At 35.5% G+C, this 14,383-nt stretch overlaps 1 pseudogene; it reads right to left on the minus strand.

Annotated features, from left to right (window-relative positions):
• Nucleotides 1–1,287: 1,287 nt before the first annotated feature.
• Nucleotides 1,288–1,733, minus strand: LOC117716395 (large ribosomal subunit protein uL24 pseudogene; annotated as a pseudogene).
• Between the last annotated feature and the right edge of the window lie 12,650 nt (nt 1,734–14,383).

Consider the following 14,383-nt stretch of genomic DNA (forward strand, 5'->3'; position numbering starts at 1 on the left):
GGGAACCCTGGAAATGGAAAACCTAGGAAAGAAGTCAGGATTTACAGATATAAGCATCACCAATAGAATATAAGAGATAGAAGAGAGAATCTCAGGTGCAGAAGATACCTTAGAATACATTGACACAAATTTCAAAAAAATTCAAAACATAAAGAAACTCCTAATCTAAAACATCCAGGGAATCTAGGACACAATTAAAAGACCAATCCTAAGAATGATATGAATGGAACATTCCCAGCTCAAACAGCCAGAAAATATCTTCAACAAAATCATAGAGAAAAAAGTCCCTAACCTAAAGAAAAAGATAACCATAAATGTACAAAAACTCTGAAGAACACCAAATAAATGGGACCAGAAAAGAAAATCTTCTTGTCACATAATAAACAAAACATCAAATCAAAGAACAACAACAACAAAAGAATATTAAAAGATGCAAAGGAAAAGTGCCAAGTAACTTATAAAGGCAGACTTATCAGAATTATACCAGACTTGTTAACAGAGACATTGAAAGACAGATGAGCCTGTCAGAGGTCATGCAGACTCAAAGAGAACACAAATACCAGCCAAGGCTTCTATACCCAGCAAAACTCACAATCAACATAGATGGAGAAACCAACATATTACAGGACAAAACCAAATTCAAACACTATCTGTCTACCAATCCAGCCCTAAAGAGAATTCTAGAAGGAAAACTCCAACACAAAGAGAGTACCTGTACCAAAGAAAAGACAAGATATTAAGTATCTCACAAAAAGTTAAAATAAGAGAACCACATGTACATAATGCCACCTACAAAAAACAAACATAAAAGGAACTAAAAATCATCTGTCTTTTCTATTTCTCAATATTAATAGACTCAACTCACCTATAGGAAGAAATAAACAGACTGGAAACCCAAATAGGTTCCTGCATTTTGCTGCATACAAAAAACGCACCTCAATAACAAAGACATACACTACCTTATAGTAAAAGACTAGACAAAGGTGGCCCAAGCAAATGGTCCCAGGAAACAAGGTGGGGTTGTCATCTTAATATCCATTAGAATAGACATTCAACCAAAAAGTTATCAAGCGAGATGAGAAAGGATATTTCATATTCATCAAAGAAAAAAAAAATCCACTGAGAGAAAGTGTCAATTCTGAACATCTATGCCCCAAATGCAAGAGCACCAACATTCATAAAAGAACTTTTACTAAAGCTTAAAACACACATTGAACCCCAATACAATAGTGGGAGATTTCTTTTTTTTTTTTCTTCACTTAAGCAGTCTTTAATGAAAGTCGTGCATGAGATGTCTCTACTCCTGCATCTTCTCGATAGTTTCTTCCTTGTATTTGCCCTTCTTCTTCCCCACTTGTCGGGACATGGCTTTCCTCTGCAGGATCTTCTTGAGGTCCTTGTCCAGCTTCAGCCTGGTGATAACCACCTTGCTGGGGTGGATGCCCACGCGGACAGTTGTGCCATTAGCTTTCTCTCGCTGGACCCGCTCAATGTAGACGACTTACTTCTTCCTGTACTTGGACCACTTTGCCAATCTGCTGGCCTTTGTAGTGTCCTCGAACAACCTGAACTTCATCATCCTTTCGAATGGGCATAGACCGAACATTATACTTCTGTCTCAGTTCTTTGGAAAAAGGGGAAGACATGATCTTCCTCCGAATGTGAGAAGGTGCATTGAAATTCCTTTTGTGGTTCTTGCTCCGGTCAGAAGTCACGAAGGGATTAAATTTCATTTTGGCTTTCCAACTTGGTTTTCCCCTGAGGGTCCTGGGTCCTATATTGTGACGGGTTTTGCCTTCTCATTTACAAACTCCAACTCCGGTGTTCTGCATTTTGCTCCCCAATTGAGCATAGAAACTAGGGCGGATCTCCAAACCCTTCAACAACCCACTCTTACTAATGGACAGGTCATTGAAACAGAAATTAGACAGAGACAAAGTGAAACTAGCAAATGTTAGGAAGAAAATGTTTTTAACAGATACCTACAGAACGCCTCACTCTCAAACAAAAGAATATAACTTCTTCTCAAGACCTCTTGGACCTTCTCTAAAATTGATCATATCATTGATCACAAAACAAACCTCAGCAAATACAAGAAGATTGAAATAATCCCATGCATCCTATCATATCACCATGGCCTAAGGCTGGTCTTCAATAACAGGAAAAACAACCATAAACACATATACTCATGGATACTGAGCAACTCTCTACTCAATGATAACATGGTCAGGGAAGAAATAAAAAAAATTAAAGACTTCCTGAAATTCAATGAAAATGAAGTCAAAAATACCTGAACTTATAGAACACAATGAAAGCAGTGAGAAAAAAAAATTCATACCTCAAAGTGCCTTCTTAAAGAAATTGCAGAGATCATACACTAGCAATTTAACAGCACACCTGAGCGCTCTAGAACAAACAGAAGCAAACACACCCAAGAGGAGTAGGAGGTAGGAAACAAATTCAGGACTGAAATCAATCAAATAGAAACAAAGAGAATGATACAATAAATCAACCAAACCAAAAGCTGGATCTTTGAGAGCATCAACAAGATTAATAAACCCCTAGCCAAACTTTCTAAAGAACTCAGAGGCAGTATCCAAAGTAACAAAATCAGAAATGGAAAGAGAGCCATAGCAGAAATAAAGAAACAAACAAACAAACAGGAAAACCTATATGAAATGAATGATTTTCTAAACATACCAAAGTTAAATCAAGGGCAAGTAAGCTATCAAAACAGGACCATGTGCCTTAAGGAAATAGAAGTCATTAAAAACCTCCCAATCAAAAAAGCACAGGGCTAGAGGGGTTTAGTTCAGAATTCTACCAAATCTTCAAAGAAGACAGAATACCAATATTCCTCAAACTCTGCCATACAACAGAAATAGTAGGAACACTACCTAATTCATTCTATGAAGTCACAATTACTCTGATATCTTAGTCAAACAAGGATGCAACACAGACAATTTCAGAGCAATTTTGTTTGTGAATATCAAATCTAAGAACACATCAAAACCATCATTTACCATGATCAAGTAGGCTTCCTCCCAAGTATGCAAGGTTTGTTCAGTACAAAAATCTTTTAATATAATCCACCACATAAACAAAAAGAAAAAAAATCACATGATCATCTTATATGCTGAAAAGCATTTAACAAAGTTTAACACCCCTTCATGTTAAAAGTATTAGAGAAATCAGGTACTCAAGGATCATACCTAAACAAAATGAAAGCAATTTAATACAAACAAACAGCTAATATCAAATTAATCGAGAGATACTTGAAGCAATTCCACTAAAATCAGGGAAAAGACAAGGATAACCACTCTTCCCATATCTATTCAATATAGTACTTGAAGTTCTAGCTAGAACAATAAGACAACAAAAAAAGATCAAAATTCACAAAGAAGAAAGAAGGGTATCACTATTTGCAGATGATAAGATAGTATACATAATGATTCCCAAAAATTATATCAGAGAACTTCTTCAGCTGATAAACAACTTCAACAAAGTGCCTGGATATAAAATTAACTCAAATCAGTAGCCACCCTTTATTTATACAAATGATTAACAGGCTATAAAAAATTAGAAAAACAACTTACTTCATAAATAGTATAAAATATCTTGGGGTAACTCTAAACAAACAAGTGAAAAATTGTATGAAAATAAGTTCAAGTCTCTCAAGAAAGAAATTGAGGAAGATCTCAGAAAATGGAGAGATCTCCTATGCTCAGGGATTGGCAGAATTAGCATACTAAAAATAGCCATCCTACCAAAAGTAATCTACAGATTCAATACAATCGCCATTACAATATCAAAACAATTCTTTAAAGACATAGAAAGATCAATTCTCAAATTGATCTGGAAAAGCAAAAATAACTTAGAATAACAAAAACAATACTTAACAGAAAAAAAAAAAAAAAAAAAAAAAAAAAAACCTTCTTGGGAATCACCTTCCCTGATCTCAAGCTATACTACAAGGCAATAGTGATAACAAATAGTGATAACAACTGCATGGTATTGGTATAGAGACAGTCATGTTGATCAATGGAATAGAATTGAAGACCCAGAAATAAAATCACACACTTACAAACACTTGATGTTTGACCAAGAAGCTAAAAAAATACAATAGAAAAAAGAAAGCATCTTCAATAAATGGTGCTGGCCTAACTTGCAGTCTGAATGATGAAAAATGAAACTAGGCCATATTTGCCACCTTGCACAAAGTTCAAGTCCAAGGGGATAAAGGAACTCAACATAAAACAGGACTCCAATGGCTCATGCTCTAAGATCAAGAATTGATAAATGGGACCTCCTGAAACTGGAAAGGTTCTGTAAGGCAAAGGACGTAGTCACTAGGACAAACTGGCAACCTATAGATTGGGCAAAAATGTCTTCACTAATTCCACATCCAGTAGAGGGCCAATATCCCAAATCAATAAAGAACAACTCAAAAAGCTAACCATTGAAAACCATAACAACACAACCAAAGAATGGGGAATAGTACTAAACTGAGAATTCACAACAGAAATATCTCAAATGGCCGAGAAACACCTAAAGAAAATTTCAAATTCCTTAGTGATCAGAGAAATGCAAATCAAAACAACCCCGAGATTCCTCCTTCCACCAATCAGAATGGCTAATATCAAAACCTTAGGTGACAACACATATAAAAAAATTACTCTAAAATCAATAAAAACTTTTTAAAAACAATTATGGAGCTAATTTAGTGCAAAATATAATTATTAATATGTAAATTTTAACCAATATTTGGTTAAAAGGAACACATTTGCACAAATACAATAAGATTGCTGAATGGGTAATAGTATTTGTTGGTCTTACAGAGGATTGAGGTTCAGTTTCGACCACCCACAAGGTATCGCACAATCATCTGTATCTCCAGTTCCAGGGAGACCTGACACTGTTTTTTGCCTCCACAATATTACACTTAAGGGGTCACAGTCATGCGTTCAGGCAATGCATTATATATTTTTAACTTTTTATTGATTAACTGTGAGAGATTCATGTATGTAAATGTGTTCCTTTTAACCAAGTCTTGGCTAAAATTTATTTTTTTATATTTTTAAGATTGTAAGATCCTTTATCTCTTCTCTTTCCTCCTTCTAAGCCTATATAACATTCCTTATTTTTTCAAGTTCATGACTCCCTTTCATAACTTGCTATTATGTTTATTTACATATATGCATAAACATAACTTTATAAATATAACTTATAAGATTATTTATATATATATGATTTCAGGGTTGAATATTTGGCATTGCATGACAATTCTTTTGTTCTTCTCTGCAAAAATTTTGTATTTAGTTTCCTATAGATTTTTTTGTGTAGGGTTGAGAGCTCATGAGCATTATTGATCCACATTGGTATGTAACTGATGCCATCCTTGTTCTGAGTATTTTGAATATCCACTTTCTTTATTGCATCATCTGACATTATTCAGAGACAGAATTTCCTGATTACCTAGCTCTTCTATCTTTCTGTTCCCTCTTTTAAAATGTTCACTGAGCCTTAGATTCTGTAGTATTTTGACAATATGTGCTTTAGGACTCCACAATATTGCATTTTGATTGGTTTTGAGTTTCTTTAACTGTTTCCATCTTCTGCATTTGGACATTCCCTTGATAAGGAGTGAGGATTAAACTGATCTTTGTATATTAAAAAAATGTTTATATTATTGTTGTTATACTGCTTTAGGAAACTGGTAGTTTTAGATTTTCCTCTAAGATCCATGACTTCACTAGCCCTGTGTATTTTGCTAGGTTTCCAGTAAAAGTAATTGTTTCCCTTTTGCTAAGCAGGTATTAAGTATACTTAGAGATTTTTTTGTTATGGCTGAGATACAGAAGTCACTGCTACACTCTTAGGGTTATCATGCTATGCAGCTCATTGGCACCATGGCTTGGAAGGACAATGTTGGTTACTTCCTGTCTTAGTTAGGGTTTTATTGCTGTGAGCAGACACCATGACCAAAGCAAGTTTTATAAAGATAACACCTCATTGGGACTGTCTTACAGGTTCGGAGATTATCAAGATGGGAGCATGACAGCATCTATACAGTCATGGTGCTGAGAGTTCTACATCTTTATCTGAGGCTGCCAACAGAATACTGGCTTCCAGGAAGCTGGGATGAGGGTTTTAAAGCCCACACCCACAGTGACACACCTACTCCAACAGGGCCATACCTACTCCAACAGGGCTACTCTTTCTAATAGTGCCACTCCCTAGGATGAGTATGTACAAACTATGATACTTCCCTCCTTTGAAAGTTTCTTTGGTAATGTCTCCTTCCATAAAAGCTAAGCTTCAAGGAGGAGGCACTCAGGTCAGATCCATCTGAGAAACCTTGAGCTGTTTCCAAATTTCAAAGTGTATTCAGCAGTAAGAACTTACCTTTGATCCCTAGGAAACAATCAAGAATAATAGCAATAGCTAGTTTTCATTTCATGAACAAACATTACCTACAACACAAAAGAGGATTTCTCATGTGTGACACTGGTGTTTGGTTCGATATACTTTGACTCGTGGATGAAAAACTGTCAGCCCAGATGGCAAAAGTTAATTTAATCTACATGTACTCAACTATATTATCTTGTCTTTGCTTTGCAACCCTAATACCTGGCAATAGTCCCAATTTATTCTTCTTGTCTCTGTAGTTATTACAGAATATGTGTCCACATGTGAATGTTTAAACTTGGAGCTTTAGATGACATAGAAAATGTTGCCTTTGTCTTTCTAGTTCTGGAGAAACTCACTCAGTATGTTCTTTCTTATATTTTTTCATGTACTTGCAAAGTTTGTTATTTCAGTTTTCATTACCATTTCATAAATAGTATATCATTATATATCTATATCATAGTTTAATTCTCCATTTCTTTGTTACAGGGCATGCCCCAACAGGAATGACATTACTTGAAATGCCCAACAAAGGGGAAAGAGAACTTGTAGAGACCATATCCAAAGGTTAGGCAACCCCTCCCACACACACACACTTGAGGGATGGGGCCACCCACCCATTTCTATCATATTAATCCAGAATTGCTCTGTCTAAAGGAAATACAGGGACAAAGAGTGGAGTAGAAACTGAGGGAAAGGCCATCTAGAGATTGCCCCACCTGGGAATCTATCCCACATTTATCCAGCAAACCTAGACATTATTGCTGATGCCAAGAAGTGCTTGCTGACATGAGCCTGATAAAGCTGTCTCCTGAGAAACTCTGCCAGAGAGTTACCAATACAGATGCAGATGTTTGCAGCCAACCATGGAACTGAACACTGAGTCCCCAATGGAGGAGCTAGGAGAAGGACTGAAGGAGCTGAAGGGGTTTGCAGCCCCATAGGAAGAACAACAATATCATACTTTAAAAAATAGATGAATATAATCCTCATTAATAGGTTTAGAAGTGAACCAGGGTACCCAATCTAAAAAACTTCTTTTATATTAAGACAGAAATATTTGCTTGATCCTATGTTATATGTTTGTGTTTGTTTGACAGAAGTATAAGGAGTGTGTGGTTGTGTATGCTAACTAAAAATAGAAAACAAAACATAAAGCTGGTACTGCATGATTGCTTGTTCTCTAGGGCACATAAAGTACAAGCAACAGCAGATTTACGCCGGTCAGTAGCATAATCTGCATCTTGTGGTTTGGATATCTGCATTTTTTATGTGGCTGGGAGCATAGTTATGTAAATATTTCAAGTTTCAATTCTTTCATTGATAACATAAGAATAGAGTTAGAATATGCATTAAAGTTCTTCCCATCATAGGCCTTTCTGTGCTTCTTTGTTTCTGAAAGCACAGGAGGGTGACTAAAGAACAAGCACAGCAGTATTTTATAAATGATCCTTATCATTAGCTGGGCCACAAAAGTGATCAATTTTGCAGTTTAAAGGTTACTATTATCTAATAATATAGAGGGCACAATTAAATGGTTTAAAAGCAGTTAGGTATGCAAATTTGAAGTACTGCCACAAGGTCGAACAGATGTCTGAAATTTTAGTTGATTGTGTTTATTCATTCTAAATTTGTTTACGTAATGCATTCTATGCCATTTTCTCAAGCAAATTTGCATGGAAATGTATGGATGGTCTGCGTTCTGCCATTTTTAATCATGCAAAACTGCCATTGGCTTCTGTTGAAATTATGCCTGTGTCATTTGTTCAAGGATCCACCCAGGAGAAGATCAGTCAGTCATTGGAGGAAAGGTTTCTGTTGCTGTGCAATTAGGCAGAAATGTGTGTAGAGGATAGCTGGCAAGACACCAAGGTTCATGACAGAGAATTTGTAAAACAACCTCATTTATTCCCAAGAATATATGTGTGAATTAGTACACAGGTGTGTGCCTCCAGTTACTTAGTGCAATGCTAAGATGTTCAATATCTATTTCTAATGCTAAACTTATGGTTTTAATTAATGTATATGCCACACTATATGTATACTAGTTAGAGAACAACTTTCTGTAATCAATCTTTATTAAAATGTATTACTCTTTTATTTGTTCATTAGTTTTACAGTCTTTTTCTTCTATCCAAACTTGATTTCATTTTCAGTTGCTTCTTTAAGAAATGCTTAATATCCTCTCTTACAACAACTTAAATTCATAATATATATCAACATAATACATATCCAAAAGTATCTTCATTGGCTATAGTTAATGTAATATGCAAAGGAGTTTGTATATAATGTATATATAATAAATTTTAAATACATTTAAAAACTTTCTCTTTCTCTCTCTATGTGTTTGTGTGCATGTGAGTATGTATATGCAAGTATGTTTGTGACTAAGTGTATATGTCTGTGTGTGTATGAGTGTGTGTGAATGTGTATGTAAATTGGTGTGTGTGTTTGTGTGTGTATGTAAGAGAGAGAGAGAAAGAGAGAGAGAGAGAGAGAGAGAGAGAGAGAAAGAAAGAGAAAGAGAGAAGATATACAATATGGGGTCTGTTCTCTTCTTTAGCATTTAAGTCCCTGTGATTAAAATAAGATTGGAGATTGTCAGGCATGAAGGCAGGTGACTTTACATGAGTCATTTACGTGGCTTTCTCATCCCAAAATTATATTACTGTCCTACTATTACATTCTCCAAACAGATGTATATGCCTCCACAAATTATAACTTCACTAATATCCAAACAGATGTATATGCCTCCACAAATTATAACTTCACTAATTTCAAAAACCTTACTTGGAGGATATCAGACCATTATCTCTCTTATTTATATACAGCATTTGCAGAAAATAAGGCATTTATTTTTTCTCTCATGCTTGACAGCTTAAAATTATCATAGTAGTAGTATTTTGTGGTTCTCAATAAACAGTTTTGATAATTAGACAATCTGTCTATGCTGCTCAATAATTTCTTTAAAATACAGTTTTCCAAATTGTAATAGCTTAACAAAACTAGTTATTCCAATTTGTAATAGAATTCTTTACTTTCAAAAATTATATTTGCCAATATTCTTTAAAAACCTCTTCTCATATATCTCTATCTGATGTGCCCAAATTTATCTTTTTTAAAATATTTTATCATTTTTAAATGTTATTTTTTTACTTTTGGCATTAGATGGGATAGAACACTGAAATTTTTTTATGCTTGGTCAGCATCACAAAATAGATGTACACCTAGTAGTGAATACTTGCATATAACAATACTAAAATTAAGGGTCAAAGAGATAATGGTGAGTAAATACTTAAACATAAGGTCTAAATATGAGTTTGATTCTTTGATCCCATATGGTGAATGAGAGAGCTGTCATCTGCAAGTTGTCCTCTGACCTCTACTTATCACTGGTGCATTCCTCCCAACACACACACACACACACACACACACACACACACCACATGCATAGTGAAGTCTAGTCTTTGTTGTCAAATTGGCCTAGTTTGGAGTTAGCTAGAAGAGGCATCTCTAAAAATGTCTGTGAAGTATCATGTCATTATGATAATCTATATGGGAAGACCTGACCACGGGATAACAATCCCATTCACTTTTGCTCTTCAGCTTATGGATCCACGATTGTATAAGCTTAGAAAGAGGGAATGAACACTTGCATGCATACATTTCTTCACTGCTCTCTGCTTTCTGATCTGGACATGATATTATCAGTTCCTACAAACTCCCTCATTTCACCACTATGATGAAGTACAAACTAATACAAACTCTCTTTTGAAAATTTCTTTCGGGGTAAGATCAGAACATTCTACCACAACAAGAGAAAAACAAAACAAAAAAAAAACCCAAACAAACAAAACCACTAAGAAATACACATAGGTACACACATAAATATATAAATGTAAAAAATAACTACTAACACACATTACTTCTGTTGTTTATTTTATAACAATAGCCATATTAAATAGCTAATTCATTATTTAATTTTTATTCAAAATTTTTCTAATATGACACATAGACTTTAAAAATAATGAGGTTCAGATATTCTATACAGAATTTAAAGTAGTCTGATTAGTTATCAAGACTCATTGTATCTATACTTCACACAAATAATAATATTCTGTTTGAATAATACTCTTTTAATATAAAAATGTGGAAGTTAAATAGTTAGTAAAACTAATATTAATTAACTACTCCTATAAACTTTGTTTCATATAAAAATTTAATCAAGAATAGTGGTGAATATGGGACTGGATAGATGCCCCGGCAGTTAATAACACTATCTTCTCCTCCAATGTATATGGCTTCAGTGTCTCCCTACCACCTATAACTTAAGTTTTCTTGTATTTAATGTCTTTTTTGTTCACCTCAGGCACCATGGACACAAGTGGTACAAATAAGAATATACTGATAAAGCATACTTACTTAAGAAATAATTAATAAGAAAATAATATTCAATATAATTTAATTATGAACAAATGAATAGCAAATCACTCTAATTTTAACAGTGTATTTAATTGAATTTAACAAGACTTTTATTATTTACTATTAAAATATTTTAATAAGATTATAATTCTGTCCATAAGTGATTTATTGGGAAACAAATGGATAATTCTATTTTACTGGTTAAGAGAACATATTTCCTCATTAAGTTATATTGATGTAATATGAATGTTAGGACCTAGGTAAAATGTGAGGGCCTGGTTAAAATGTTAAGACCAAGGTAAAATATTAAGGCCTAGGTGAAATTAAATATGTACCAGCCCTATGCCACTCATATATTTATTATAGAGTAACAGTTAGCTCCAGGTTACTCCCATTCTAAAAATTATTACATCTTATCACTGGTAAGTAAACAGATAAGAACCTGGCTTGGCTACACCACAACATAGGAAGCTTATAGAAGCCATATTTTATAGATAGCTTAGAGTTTAAAGAGTGAGTTCATGACTATAATAATGAGGATCATGTGAGCAGAAATTTAGTCGTGGTGCTGAAATAATAGATTAGCAACTACACCCTGATTCACAAGCACCAGGCAGAGAGAATAAATTCTGAATGGTATAGACTCAAAGGCCACCATCAGTATCATAACTCTTTTAACAAGACTACACTCCCTAAATCTTTCTAAACTCTTCCATGAACCATGAACGAAACACTCAAATACATGAAGCCTTGATGAAGACTCTTACTCAAACATATAGAATTTGACATATACCAAAACTTGGTGCTGAATAAAATGAAATTCATATGATTTTTTAGTGTTCTTTCTACATACACAATCTGTAAGAATATGGCAGGGATTAATACATGTCCTAGATAGATTTCTCTTACTTTGATAAAACACAAAACCTAAAGCAACGTGGCAAAGAAATTTTTTATTTCACCTTACATTTTAGAGTTCATCATCTCCAGAAGCCAGGCATGAATTCAAAGTAGGAACCTGGAGGCAGGCATAAAAGTAGAGACCATGGAGAACTGCAGTGCTATGTTCCCATGGATTGTTCATCTTGCCTTCTTGTACTTACCGGGATCACCTGCCCAGGAATGGCACTAAACACAATTGCCTAGGCCATGCTATATCAATCATTTATAATAATTAAAAAAAATGTTCCATAACCTAGCTACAAGTCAATCTTACAAAATCATTTTCTCAATTTATTTTCTTTCTTCCAAGGTGACTCTCTAGACTGTGTGCCAAGTTGATGCTGTAATTATACAGCACCAAGACTTATATTTATAGAACACCTAAATCCTTGTTGCTCTGTAACAGTATTCCTGATAATTTCAATTTTTCTGCACTATTTTATAGAACAAATTTATCCCTTTTGCTGTTAATAGTTTGGGGAAAGCCATTACAGATGAAGGATTGGCATAACATTAGCGACTCTATAATATAATTTTTATCCTCCAATTGTCAATGTCAACCAGGAAGCTTAGTGCTAAGTACGATGACCCTTTGTAACTCTTTCTGAAGTATGGCTGGCTGGTTTAACTCTGCTCTACTGGTTCAAATTCCTTTCCAAACTGACTGATTCAATCTGGCTTCTCCCAGCTACACACTTAAATGTTCCTTCTGTCTTAAGTTAACTTCATCAACATGTTCATGGCTTTTGGCTCCTTCTCAATCTCTGACTTATCCTGTCTTGTTCTGTGACTAGCTTACTCTCTCTACAGCTTGTCTCTAAAGTTGTCAGTGCTCTCTCTCTCTCTCTCTCTCTCTCTCTCTCTCTCTCTCTCTCTCTCTCTCTCTGTGTGTGTGTGTTATGTGGTGTGTGATCTGTGCTCTTAAGTTTCCTAACTTTTCTCTGTCTCTTGAGAGTTGTGTACATCCTATCTCTGATTCTTTTCTGTCAAATCTTTCCTTGTTTCATAACTCTGCCTGCCCATTAATTAGATGTCACTTTCAAAGATGGCTGCTTCCTTCTACATTCTAATCTCACCTTCATTGTTTGGGACTAAAGATGTGTACTAAGGATGTGTCTATCATACTGTGATCCAGGGTGTGTCTATCATACTGTAATCCAGGGTGTGTCTATCATACTGTAATCCAGTGTGTGTCTGCATTACAGCTTGATTACTAAAACCTAGATGTTTTATGGATGTGATTTCTTGCCAGAGTAGCCATGTTGCTGGATTAAAATTTCTCTGCAACGCTGGAGTTATTTGATGAAGATATCAGAAAAATATATTTAAAAAATAAAATTTAAGCTGGATTTTAGAGGCTAGAACTGAATATACAGAAATAATTTTGGAGAAGCAACTAGGTGTAGTTGGTCATAACTGTAATCCACTACTTGGTAAGATGAGGTACAAGAGCTGCTGTGAGCTTGAGGCCAGTATGATCTATACTAAGTTTGAAACCATCTTAGGCTACAGAGTGAGTCTCTGCATCAAATAACTGACAGATGAAGGAAATAATGGGAGTGGGTAAGAGAAAGAAGAAGAGAAAGTTAGGAAGAGAGAGGAGAGACAGAGAGAGAGAGAGAGAGAGAGAGAGAGAGAGAGAGAGAGAGAGAGAGAGAGAAGGGAGGGAGGGAGAGAGAAGAGAAGAGAAGAGAAGAGAAGAGAAGAGAAGAGAAGAGAAGAGAAGAGAAGAGAAGAGAAGAGAAGAGAAGAGAAGAGGAGGAATAAATGTGGAAGACTATTGAGAGATCAGATGTATGAGAGTGCCATCTTCTGGTTATTTCTCATTCCTTCCTGAAAGAAGAAGAGACACATCTTGGGTTTGTGTTTATTCTTGTCTGTTTCTCATTACTGGGTGACCTTCTGATGGACTAACATGGAATAGGCACCTTCAATTACATTAAAATGGTTCTGAGTCATTTTGAGGTTCTTAAAACTAGGGGATAGAATCTCTCTGTCACCATCAAGAAAGATAAACTAACCACACTTTGCAGGATGGAATGGACCACTTTCAACACTGGCTGCCCCCGGAGGGACCCTTTGACCTGGGATTGATCCAAGGGATCAAGAAAGTCGTCGTTTTCAAACCCAAATGTGGCCAGACCAAGTACCTTATGTAGGGATCTGGCTAAGCCTCCTAGAGGACATTCACCCTTGGTTAAACCTTTTCCTTCCCAGACTGTAGGCAGAAGTTTTTTCCTCAGCTAGTAAAAAGCCCACGGGTACAAGAGAGGAGACACCAGACCACCTGTCTCCTCCTACAATACTCTCTAATGGTCCTCCAAGGAGGAGTACAGGAAGTGTTATTTTTCCACCCCCATCTAATTCAACTTCTCGGTGAACTGCCAGCCTCCACAGGCAGCTCTGCCACATACAGCTTTGCCAAAGGCAGCCCCACCCCAGGCTTCTAAGTCTAAATCTGTCATCCATCCCTTTCGAGCAGCTGGACTGGTCAATGATCAAAGAAACCAACCCTATTACGATTGACCTTTGACACTAGTTACTTTTACAATGGAAAACTCAGACCTCCCTTTTTTCAGACAACCCTTGATATTTAATTAATCTTTTAGAG

The sequence above is a fragment of the Arvicanthis niloticus genome, chromosome 10 (genome assembly GCF_011762505.2).
Source record: "Arvicanthis niloticus isolate mArvNil1 chromosome 10, mArvNil1.pat.X, whole genome shotgun sequence".
In the NCBI taxonomy this organism is placed as follows: Eukaryota; Metazoa; Chordata; class Mammalia; order Rodentia; family Muridae; genus Arvicanthis; species Arvicanthis niloticus.